This window comes from Stenella coeruleoalba, assembly GCF_951394435.1.
Source record: "Stenella coeruleoalba genome assembly, chromosome: 2".
Classification (NCBI taxonomy): Eukaryota; Metazoa; Chordata; class Mammalia; order Artiodactyla; family Delphinidae; genus Stenella; species Stenella coeruleoalba.
In genome coordinates this window covers 56,359,449-56,372,852 of record NC_137147.1, presented here as the reverse complement: position 1 = coordinate 56,372,852, position 13,404 = coordinate 56,359,449, and the positions used below count along the sequence as shown (strand labels likewise).

The following is a 13,404-nucleotide window of genomic DNA, read 5'->3' as shown; positions in this document are numbered from 1 at the left end:
TATTTGTATTTTTATGTACATGGAAGGTTAGTTATACTTCTCGACCTTGGAGAAGTGGCCCTCTGTAGGGATATCCTATGTGTCCCAGCACTATACTCTCCTCTCATCACCTAAGGGCCAGGGATCAGCTGGCCCTAGGGTAGGTTCTGACTCAGTTCCACAGGCTGTGGGATTTTAGCTTTCTTTGCTTCTGGTGTCTGCCCCCTGGTGGATGAGGCTGTTCTAGAATCTTGTGCAGGCTTCCTAGTGGGAGGGGCCATTGCCTGTCCACTGGTGAGTAGAGCTGGGTCCTGGCCCCTCTGGTGAGCCAGGGCCATGTCTAGGGGCATGTCTAGAGGTGACTGTGGGTTCAGGAAGTTTTTAGGTAGTGTGTCTGATGATGGGTGGGGCTGTTTTCAGCCCATTTGTTGTTTGGCCTGAGGTATCCTAGCACTGGAGCCTACAGGCTATTGGGTGGGGCCAGGTCTTGGTGATAATGACCCAAGCAAGATGTCAGCCTTCAGATGAATACTCCTGTATATGTTCACCACCAGATTTTATGTCCCCAGACAGCTACACAACCCCCTGCCTGCCCTGGAGACCCTCCAAGACAAGCAGGTAGGTCTGGCCTATCATCCTTTATTGTGACTGCTTTTGTCCTGAGTCCTGGTACATAGGAGACCTTGTGTGTACTCTCCAAGAGTGGAGTCTCTGTTTCCCCCAGTCCTGTGGAGCTCCTGTGATCAAGTCCTGCTGGCCTTCAAAGCCAAATGCTCTGGGGGCTCCTCCTCTTGATGCCAGACCCCCCCAGGCTAGGGAGCCTGATATGGGGCTCAGAGCTCTCACTCCCCATGGAGAACTTCTGTGATATAATTATTCTCCTGTTTGTGGGTTGGTCACCCAGGGGTATGGAGTCTGATAATTTCACAAGCGCACCCATTCTACTGTCTCATTGTGGTTTCTTCTTTGTCTTTGGATGTAGAATATCTTTTTTGGTAGATTTCAGTCTTTTAATCAATGGTTGTTCAGCAGTTAGTTAGTTAGTTGTGATTTTGGTGTTCTCGTGGGAGGAGATGAGTTCAAGGTCCTTCTGCTCCACCATCTTGTCCCCCCAGAACATTGTTTCACATTACCCTATATTTTGAAAGAGAGGCATTTTGCTTTACCTTTATGTTAAGTATACATTTAAAACTTTAAAAATATTTATATACATTATACATTTATAATATTAAAATAGAGAAAGATATATGCAAAACTGTAACAGTATGAATTCCTGAGGAGAAAATAAATATGAAGATCAGCATGGGATGGTGACTCTATTTCATATGTTACACTTCTACATTATTTAAACTGTTTATAGATGAAAATACTTATAAAATTTTAACAGAATTTAATCAGTACAGAAATTATAATCAGTACAGAAATACAACTTTATAAAACTGAATTATAAATACTTTGAAGACAAAATGTGTGAATGCCACCATTTAAAGACAGTATTTTAATTACGTTTCATAAAATAGTCATACTTGGAAAGGTATATAGATATCATCAAATATAGTACGTTCAAATCTGTGATTTACAGTCTCAGGAATTCTCCTGGATATTAGATATTTGTCCCATTCCCTTTCAATTAGCACAGCCACACTTAATCTTCCCACCCCCCCACCCCAAGTCTTCTATTATATACTACTTGAAGAGCAAGATTATGGCTAAACTGGAGTTTGCAAATCATTTACTTAGACCAATGTAAGACTACCTTCCTTTCCTCTTTGGGTTGATATTTCTACTTTTACAATGCAAGTTTTGTTTTAGTGTGATGTATATTTCTTAAAGTCTGACTATGTCCTCTTATTTCTCTACAACAAAAACATGCATATGCATTAACATCTTCTGTACTTATATTGTGCTCTTAAGTCTAATTTTTAAAAATTTTTCTGACTTTAGTAATCTTTATAAATAGCAAGAAATTGATCAACACATTATAAATAGAACGCATTTAGATAATTTGCAAATATATAAAGTTTATGTTTATTGGAATGCTCAACTTAATGAAATGGATGTTTTGTATTATTTTCATCAGTTTATGTATTTGGATGATAATTTCTGAATGCTATAATGAGTAATCACTGAAAAACATTTTCATAAAAATAATTACATGGAGGGACTTCCCGGGTGGTCCAGTGGTTAAGACTCTGTGCGTCCACTGCAGGGGCACGGGTTCAATCCCTGGTCAGGGAACTAAGATCCCACAAGCTGTGCAGCCAAAAAAAAAAAAAAAATTACATGGAAATAATTTTTCTACAGCAAAGTCACTGAATACTTTAACCTTCTGATTTATATGCCAAAAAACAAAACAACTCACAAGGTAATTTATCATCAGAATTTGTTGTAACAATATCTCCATGGATAACTAACTAGATTAAAAGTCATCTTCAATTTTATTGAAAACAATGCACTGGTAACTACCTGACCTGTACACATTAAGTGATTCCTCTTACTACCAAGAAAGGCTTTTGTTTGTTTTCTAATAAATATATATTTTTCTTCCATGTTTCTAATTTTGTTTTGGAGTTTTGGTGTATGAACTCCCCTTCCTGCATGTGCTTACACATACACACCTAGTTCAGGACTATATAATTCATAACACTTTTTGTTCTGTGATTTTTATAATCAGCCATTTCTGTTTGTGGGTAGTCACTTATAGTTTGTTCCTAGGTATTACTCTTCATATCTACTCTTAATTCTTGAAAATCTTTAGGAAATTTTTCAGTTCAAGTTCCTAAGTAAGTGGGTACACTAAAGATAAAAGTATTTTTGTGATTAAGAATGATTGATTATATTTATTTTTAGTATCAAAGGTGCAGATAAAATAGGTTATTTTTTCTTTAAATGCATATGCCTTAAAGAGACACAAATTCAATTTCTTGGAATATGAATAAAATCTAAACCAATTTTACTGCTGCTAATCATCTTCCAAACACCTAGTAGAGAGGAAGGGAGAGTGCAGCCCAGTGTAGTGGGGAGAGGTGAGGGAACAAGGGTAGTCAAAAGTAATTGTTGGATAATATGGCTTCTTGATATCCCAGGAAGGATTTAATAATGCAGAGATAGGAACAGTTATTTCTACTATCTATGTGTAATCAAAAAATAATGGTTTATGATAGTTAATTTTATGTGTCAACTTGACTGTGCCACAGGGTATCCAGATATTTGGTTAAAAATTATTCTGGATGTATCTGTGAAGGTATTTCTGGATAAATTAACATTGGAGTCAGTAGAGCACAACAGATTGCCCTCCCCAATGTGGACAGGCCTCATCTAATCATTGGAGACCTGAGTAGAATAAAAAGCTGAGTAAGGGAGAGTTTACTTTCTCTTCCTAATTGTCTTTGAGGTGGGACATTGGTCTTCTCCTGCCTTTTGACTCAGACTCATATTGGAACTTCCGCTGTTGACACGTACTTTGGACTTAGACTGGAACTTACGCCATCAGTTCTTCTGGGTCTTCACCTTGCCAACTGCATATCTTGGGACATCTCAGCTTTTCAGCCTCCATAACCACTTGAGACAATTCCTTACAATAGAAAAAAGGTATGTTTTATGTATATATATGTTCTGTTTCTCTTAAGAATTCTAATATATGGTTACTATCCAGTTGCTTAGAAAAGAAAAAGTGTTCCTACATTATATGGAACAACCAAATGTGAATTTTATTGGCCTCCTTTTGGGACCCAGCTGGGTACAGTCTTTACAATCTTACATATACCAGGAGGGAGGCAAGGTATTTAGCTGCTACACAATTAATCCAAGTAAAGTGACATAGGCATTCAGGTGTTGAACTGCCCAAGAACTAGTAATGTAGTAATGAGTTTCAAACATGGCAAAACACACACCAACATTTACATATCAAACAAGTAGTAGTGTTTAAATGAAAACCTGCCAAATTATTGTCAATTTCATCTAATTATTTGGTAATTATGTGATTCAAATACTTTAGGTTATATATGAGGAAATAAGAAAAACAAAACAAAAAACCTCATTGCAAAATGAGATTTACTATGACTCCTCAGGAGTAAGAGAGAGTGTAATAGACAATTTGTAGAAAATAATCTTTGTATCCATGTACCTTCATGTGTAGTTCCTCCCATGAAAAGGTGTCTAATTCCCAGCCCCTTGAAACAGAGCTTCAGCCTTCTCTCTTAGAACACTGTGACTACCATCTGAATAAGTTCAGCCTAGCTTACTGGATCAAGAGAAAAGTCTTGGTTATGCAGTACTATTAATGGCAATAGATGATATAGAGGGAATTGTTCTACTCACCTGGTACCAATACATAGGCCTTATTAAACAGAGGTCAGAGGGAAGAATATGGCCCACACACTATTACTACACATTTAGAAGGACTAGGTACACCTTTTTTCAAAGACTTCTTCAATACAGTAAATAATTTGATTTGAATCAATAATTCAAAGAATAAATTTAATTACAAATTAAATAAGGAATTAATTTGATATAATGAACAAATTGTTAAAGGTATGAAAACTATGCAAAAACATTACTACGAAATCATGAGAGAGATAGAAAATAGATGCCAAGGTGGATAAAAATATCATAGTTAGGAAACAGCAATTTTATATTTCAAATAGAAAGCCTTCTAACATAATAATTATAATAAATATTGTTCTGGAAATTCTAATTAACTCCATTAGATAACAAAGAATAGTATAAATATGAGAAAGAAATATAAAACATCATTTTCAGATAATATGATTAAATATCTACAAACATTACAGTTAAGCTATTGTAAGCAGTACAAAATTTTAAAAGACAATGATATGCAAATTAATATGCCAAAATTTGTAACATTTATACATATAAACTAATTATAAAATAAATTGAATATCTTATAATATTTGGTGATGTTAGACAGTATCTGTTCTAGGTGCTGAGTATAACTCATAAGTCTTACAATAGGTATTCTTATTATCCTCAAGTTACAGGTGAAACTGAGTCTCAGGGAAGTTAAATGGGCCATCATCACATAGCTATAGAGGTGACAAGATTCCTGTCCCAAGCATACTGATTCTAGAATCTATTCTCTAAACTTCTTATATTGTCCCTTGATCTAAACAATAGAACAAACACAAAATATAAAGAACTTTGCAGGATTAATGAAGGAAACAAATAAAATTGACCTAAAAACATAACTGGAAACATGGAAGGCAGAAGCCTTATTATTTTCCTGTTCTTACAATTAGTACAATGCTGGCCACATTTATTAAGCACTTAAAAAATGTTAGCGAATACATAAACTAGTAACAATATCATAGAGATGTAGGATAACATGCATTCTTATTTGCTGTTTGTAGAGTGTAAATTTGAATAATTTTTAAAGGAAAACTTGATATTGTTTATAATTGAAATTCTATATAACATTTATTCTACATAAATATTCTATACTGTGTATAGGTGCTTCTGACACAAAGAACTGAAAACTTGATAAATCATGCCTTTAAAAATAGAGTCTTTTGTTTTCCACATATAATTGGACATAGACAGTGTTTGATGTTGGCAAAGAAGTTCAACAATCTAACCCGTTTGGGGACTCTCTTATTCTTCCCTGACATCCTTAAAGCATCTTGTGTTTTTCTCCCTGTACTTGTTTCATCATGGTTTCAATATGTCAAACTCATCAGAAACCAAGTCTATTCCAGGAAGAAAGAAGGAGAAAGGGACAGAAGCAATGCACACTCTCTTCACACCTGTCACTTATCAGAAAATAAGGTATCCTTGAGAAGCCCCCCACAGATTTTATATTGCCTATTTATTTACAAACAAGTTACTCTAAATATAAGTGACTAGAGGAAAGAATCTGGCTTTCAGTACTCAATCGACACTTTCACAATCATTGCTGAAATACATATGTAAAATAGGTAGGCATGTACGACCTATACGATAAGAAAAAAAAGGCTAGAAAAACACTAAGTAACTATCAGTAGGAGATTAATTATCACAGCCATGTAAGGAATAAAGGAGGGGAATGAAGAAGTAGGAAATGCCCCTCATCATACACCTTAGCTTTGGGTGAAGTATTGAAAAAGCTAGTCATTCCTCTAATTGTTATGGTGTTTGTTAGGAAAAGTCTAAATTTAGGAGAATATTGAAATGCATAAACTATGTTCTCATCTTAAATTTTAAAATGTACTCTTCTGCTAAACTGAAGACATTCACATTTTAGATCTCAAGACTGCAAGCATCAAAATGATCTAACAATCTGGGAACCAATTGGTCTAGCCTTCAGTATACGACCCAATGACCCAGTGTCACAAGCTTCTGTAAATAGGGGACTGATACCATTAATAAAACATTAATTCACATACTTCTTTTTCTCTCCTCATCTTCCTTGTCCCCAAAATTGTTTTTTTTGTTGTTGTTGTTTAGACAGGTTTTCTAGGTTGACATGCTTGCCTGCCTTTGTATTTTCATTTCCTAGTTTTAATCAATATTTATGACTTCAATATTTATAAACCAAATAAAACAAAGACATGCAATGTTCCATTGCTGCAGTTTTTTAAAAAAATTAAAGCTATTCTCCCCAAATTGAACTAGTCATAGAAAGATAGATTCCTATGTGCATATTTTAGCATCATAAATTGGTGGTAATCTGAATCATGGTCCATTAGGTGTGATTTATGCTTCTCATTAAATATAGCTATAGCAACTTTTTTTTTTTTTTTGCAAAGGACAGTTAATAGTAAACAAGTTCACTTGGAAGAAATTTAGATTCTCCATAAATAACACTTCTGTGGGACTTCATCACTTCTGTTTCTATAAAGCTAATTAGTAGACCAACTCATGGTATATGTTGAAATCTCTAACAAACTTGTTTAATATTCTTTGTCACAAACTAAAGCAATGCAAAGAAATTATAAAAAGCTGTTCAAAATCTTATTAAAATACTGAAATCAAAAGAGCCTAAGTTTGGGGAAAACAGAAACAAATGTTTCTGAAATATAATATTTCCTAATTCTTTTTTATGTATAACACAAACTGAACATTGTAGGTACTTTTTCATAAGGAAAATTTAGCCAACTTTGGAGTTGTCCTTACATAATATGGTATATTTTGTTATTCAGAAAATATTAATCTTTCTTACCCACTTCTAGGGGAGTATTTTATTTTCCCACCCTGTGAGTGTTGCATTTGACTATGTGATTCCCTCTGGCCAAAACAATGTTAGAGGGTATGACACATGAGCATATCCAAAGAGAGGCTTTATCTGTGCTTGCATGGATTGGTTAGTTCTCTCTTGTGCCCCTGTCCACAGGTGTGAGAATTTCATATCCCAGATAGGGTATGCCCTTTCAGCTTGGATCTAAACACACATTTAGAGCCAACCTGCATCTTGGAGGTGAATCTTACTGAACCCGGGACAGCCTAGCAGAGTCAAGCAGAGATGCAGCTGATTCATATACCCATGGACACAAAATAAGTGGTTTTGCCTTTAAGCCACTTATTTCCCATGCTGTTTGTTTGCTATGAAACATTGCTACAGCAAAAAGATGAGATATACAAATGGTTAACATTCCAGGTTGGTTAATAAGGGATAGTCAAAATCACTCTTGAAAATTCTTTGGTCACTAATAAAACACACTGTAGTTACTTTTGTGTAAACGTCTCTGTGATATGTCCAAATAAATGTATATTCCAAATATATAAAATGTATATGTAAACAATTTTATAGTACTACATTTTAAATATTAAAGATGTTCAACCTATGGAAGAAGCTTAAAAATAATAACCATTGAGGAATAACTTGACTTCTCTCACATGAACACTCCTGGGCATGTATTCATTTAATAGGACTGCCTCCCTAATAAAATGGCTATTTTCCTTTCTCCTATTTCTTTTTCCTGAGTAGGCATTATATTAGAACTCCTCTATATAACTCTGCAACCAACATGAGATCAGTATATATACTTATATTTTCATCATGTTTTATAATTTTTAATTAAATAAAAACACTGAATTATGCAAAGTTTTATTAATTGATATAACTGCCAACATTATAATCCAATCACAATACTATTTTAGTTTTTATTCCCCAAAACATTTGTATTTGGATATTTTTCCAATCAACATGGCCTAGTCTCTGGTAATTGCCCCTCCCTTGTCATAGAATTCAAATGGCTGGTTCCATTCATGTATTCATTCATTTACCCATTTGACTACAAAATGGAGCATTTGTATGATCTAGGGATAGAACCTCTATAGTTAAGCACTATCAGGATATCTGATATTTGTAAATTTTATATATAATTTTATTTAGAAAAACCCAATAGCCTATTGGGTTATAATTTTGGGGTTATAATTTTGGGGTTATATCAGTTAATAAAACTATATTTAGTTGAGTATACATATATTGTTTAATTAAAACAAAATATGAAAAGAGAAGTGCATATAAAGTCATCAAGAAGTACTTATCGAGTGGTGATATGTGCTGCAGAACTTACAGCAAAGAATATAATATCTTCATGTAACTTTGATCCAAATGATATAGTCAGAGCATGTTATATATGTTTTATATACATATATATACACATACATATATGCATATAAGCATATAATACATATACATGTGTAAGTATGCATCTATGTTCATGTATACATATATATACACATTGATGTATACTATTAAAATAGATAATAAGTACTATAACAAAGTAAAACCTGGCAAAGACTATACAGCTGACGAAAAATTAGTGACCTGGAAAATATATGTGAAACACAGATAGAAAACATGTAATAGTGATTGAGATGGAGGATTAATTAAATGTTATAACAACTATCAATTGAAGTTTAGATGTAGAGAAGACCAAAAATGAAGAAAACATAATAAAGAAATAATGATTAGAACTTATGAAAGATATAAATCCAAATAAATTATTTGTAAAAATTTCTAGCAGGATAAATGAATATAAATTCATATGCATATTATCAAATGTCGAAGAAAGAAAAAGGTCTTAAAAACAGGCAGAACAACAACAATAACAAAAGCAGGTTACCTAATAACACTGGACAAATAGAAATAACAGAATTTTCAACAACAAAAATATAATTTAAATGAAGTGAACTAATATCTAGCTGTCAACCTAGAATGCTGAACTCAGAAAATAAAATAAATATTACAAATGAGAGTAAAATAAAAATATTCTTAGTTAACTAAAATGGGAGAGCTGCTTATCTGGATCTCAAATGTATCTACATATAGAGAACACACTGAAAGAAGAAAGGAAAAAGATAAATGTAAGCTGACACAATGAAATAAGAAATACATTTTATAAAACAGTTTTGGTAAAAAGGAGCAGAAAGCATATTTTGTTATCAAACAATAGGTGAGAAAGATGTTTAGGAAAGAAAAATTAAAATTCTAAATACATTAAAAAGAATTAAATGCATTGAGTGATATTCCCTATTTATTATAAATATATGCAGTCTCCCCAAACTGATCCATAGACACAATATAATATGAATCAAAATCACATTGTGATATTTCATGGAGCTAACAAGTTGACTCATATGTATATAAGGATCAAGAGTAGGAAGAAAACAAAACAGAATTATATAATCATTCAAAATGAGCAAGTTTCTGGTAGAGGAACTCTTTATAGGATATAATGATATTATAAAGTTCTGGTAACTAAGGAAAGGTGGTATTGGCACAGAGCATTAAACATTAAGCAGTCTAAACCAGACCTTTTCATATATGTAAATTTGATGTGACAGAGAATCCATTGTAGATTGGGAGGAAGGGATGGACTATTCAATAAATTTGCAGGGTAAATTGTTATCCATAAAGAAATAAAATGAATTTTAATCTCTATATATTTTATCATACAGCTTAAGATGGGTATAAGAAGTGAATATGGAAGGCATAATTTTTTAATATTTAGAAGAAAATATAATAATGACACAAAATCATTAACCAAAAATATCAATGTGGGAGATGTGAACTAAAAAATTTCTAGAGCTCAAACAGGGCATGGAGATATTATAAGCTCTAGACAGCCAAAGTTAGTTAGGAGTGGAAATTCTTACTGATCTCCTGAGGCATTCAATAGGGAGAGCACACACACAGATCACACCTTAGTAGCAGAGCTAAACTATCCCTAGATTAAAGCTAGGGCAGGCATAGAACTCAAGTAGCTTTAATTTTTTTTATTTTTTATTTATTTATTTTTTGCGGTACGTGGGCCTCTCGCTGTTGTGCCCTTTCCCGTTGCGGAGCACAGGCTCCGGACGCGGAGGCTCAGCGGCCATGGCTCGCGGGCTCAGCCGCTCCGCGGCATGTGGGATCTTCCTGGACCGGGGCACGAACCCGTGTCCCCTGAATCGGCAGGCAGACTCTCAACCGCTGCGCCACCAGGGAAGCCCTCAAGTAGCTTTATTAAAGGGTTAATTTTTTGCCATGTATCATGGAGCTATGCATCCATTGTTTATTATTCTGTAAATACTAAAAGGAATTGCTATGCAGATTTCTGGTGCTCTTTCCTGTATAGCTTCCTGTTTGGGGAAACATTGTTTGACAACATCCAGCCCCCTCAGCCAACTTCAGCTCTGATCTGTTTCCTCAACTCAACAGCACCACCATACTGGAATTCTCATCCTTGCATTGTAGTCCACAATGTGTTTATAAGAGAAAAAAAGCAGGGCAGTCACTAAGCTCATCTCAATTGTCATCTTTCTCTCAGAGTTCACAGTTCTGCACGGACTGCTATCCAGTGTTTAAAAACCATTGTTCCATATATCTCATCAGCTTTCTAATTGTTTTTTGGCGGGACAGTGAACAAAGTTTCTACAATAATGATCACCTCTGAAGGAAAAGTAAGGTGAGTTTTACACAATAGATATAATAGTAATTTGATGATGGGTTTATTAATGTATTTTTATTTTCAAAACTCCTATGTCATACACATAAACACACAACACTATCTTTTATCAAATATTCAAAAAACTGAAAGAACAGAAACAGGATAACAAGTTAAATGATTACTACAATATTAATTTGGACAGCCTAAAGAAGGTGGAGGTGGTACATGGTCATTAGTTTCACTGCCTACTTTGAAAGCAGAGTTTCAGGATTGGCTAATGGGTTAGTCCTAGGATGTGAAGAAAGAATTTAGAGAAGGATAACTGCAAGTCTTCTACCCCCAATAAACTGGGTTAATGTTTGTGCTCTGGCAAAGATGTGAAAAAACTGAGCCATGAGCAAATTTGAAAAGGGAATTAATAAATACTTAAGTTTGACATTGTGAGTTTGAGATGCCCATGAGACTTCAAAGTAGAGCTATAATAGGTATTTCATGAGAGAGTTCAGGGTAAAACATTAATTTGGACATATCTGTGCATATATGAGATTTAAATCTATACACTTAGATCATCTAAGGAATAAGAATAATTAGAGTGGAAAATGTCTGTAGCTAGACCTCTTGTGCACTAAACCATACAGAGAGAGTTTCTGTAGGGTAAGGAGTTAGGAAAGGAGGCTGAGGAAGAACAGAGGGTCATGTAAAAGAAAAACTAGGAGAAGGCAGTGTATTGGATGTTTGAAGAGAAAAGAAGTTGTTAGTCATTTCAGAAAATGGATAGTAAGGAGAGATTAGGAAACTGAGTAAACTAGTCCCCACTCTATGTCAGTCAATTTGGCCTATCTGGAAAAAAAGAGAAAAAAGAGAGAGAGAGAGAGAGAGAGAAAGAAAAAGAAGAGGAGGAAGAAGAAAGAGGAAAAAAGCCTGAATAAGACATTTGACTAAAGTGTCAAACCTGTTTATATGAGGTGATAAGACAGGACAAAAATTGAGTGTTTTGGAAACCATGTAATTTATTATGTCTATTAGAGTTTAATTTTGTAAACATAATTTATTGCTGATGGTGCTTAAATGTATTTATCATTTGGAACTTTGTAAAAGAAGCCAATTATTCACAGAGACATGCTCAGTGTTTTATTATATAACTTGTCCCTTGTAATGTAACTTTGTAAAATGGAGCTGATGATTCAGGTTGCCAACTTATGCACCAGCATAAAATTTGTTTCCCTTGGTAGTGCTAATAATAACACAACAACTCACCTAGGGACCCAAACAGATTGTGCAAAGTTGTTTACTTCTGCTGCTGTTAAAGGATGCTACAAAAATGATTATCCCCTACCTGAAATATCCTAAAGGAAAAATCACCTGGTGATAAATATTTTAATTTTTGAGTCTAAAGCAACATTCCATTCTCTTTTATCTATATGCATATATGGTTCCCTCTCCCAAAAGCCTCTTTATTTTTGGGGGAAAAATGGCTAAAATTTATTAATCTACAGATAAATTTCAATCCTTTTAGTGGTCACCTTCATGCCTACTTGCAATGTTCATCACAAAGAACAATAAAAGGGCTTTGACCTGAGCAAGTAGAAAGTTACTTTCATTCATAATAGCATTCACTCATTGTGACTAAAGGTCAGCTTTACAGCATTTGTAATTAGATTTTTCTGTTTTAAAAGATGCTTAAAGATATTATCTTACAAAGAGTTAAAAATCAAAAGGGAAGTGTAATATATACCAATAAATTTGTTAAACGAAATGGACAATTTTTGAAAGACAAAAAAACGAAAGAAGAAATAAAAAAGTCAAATAGTGCCTTATCCATGAAAGAAACTGAAATCATAATCAAAACCTTTTCGTAATGAAAATTCCTTCCTAGAGTGTTTTGTAAAACATTTAAGGAAGAAACTATACAGATCCCACACAAAAACCTTTCTAAAAATGAAGAGCGTACAGTTTCTTGTATGATAGCAGCATAACCCTGACTCCCAAACCTGACAAATAAGAAAAATACAAATCAATTTCCTCATAACTGTAGATACAAACGTCCTTAATATAATATTAGCAAGTTGAGTCCACTCATATATAAAATAGCAATATATTGTGTAAAAAAGAATAGTTTTGCCATGATTATAGTATTAACATTCAAAAAATTTCTTCAGTTAAATAATACACATTACAGAATAAAGAAGGAAAAATAAGTGATTATATCAAGACGTAGAATAAGAATTTAATAAAATTTAACATCCACTCATGAACTGATAATAAGTTTCTTAAAAATTAAATAGTGTCATACATATTGGTGAAATATGAGGACATCTCTGGTGAATTTCACAAAGCACTAAAAGAAGAATTAATACTAACTTTTCACTAACTCTTCCAGAACATAAGGGAGGCAAGAACACTTCCAGACTCATTCTATAAAGTCAGTATTACCCTTATACTAAACCCAGACAAAGATATCACAGGAAAAGTAAACTATATAATAACAACTGCTATGAATATAGACATAAAATTTCTCAACAAAATACTAGCAACCCCAAACCAGCAATGTTAA

The 13,404-nt window shown here is 33.7% G+C and overlaps 1 long non-coding RNA gene across 1 annotated transcript in view; it reads right to left on the bottom strand.

Annotated features, from left to right (window-relative positions):
* Positions 1-1,976: 1,976 nt before the first annotated feature.
* The window catches only part of LOC307182158, a 329,662-nt gene continuing 318,234 nt past the window's right edge, over positions 1,977-13,404 (bottom strand). Inside the window, exons 4-5 of the long non-coding RNA XR_013827137.1 lie at positions 3,442-3,553; positions 1,977-2,232 (exon numbers count right to left, since the gene is read on the bottom strand). This is a non-coding gene — a long non-coding RNA (uncharacterized lncRNA). The remainder of the gene's footprint in view (positions 2,233-3,441; positions 3,554-13,404) is intronic.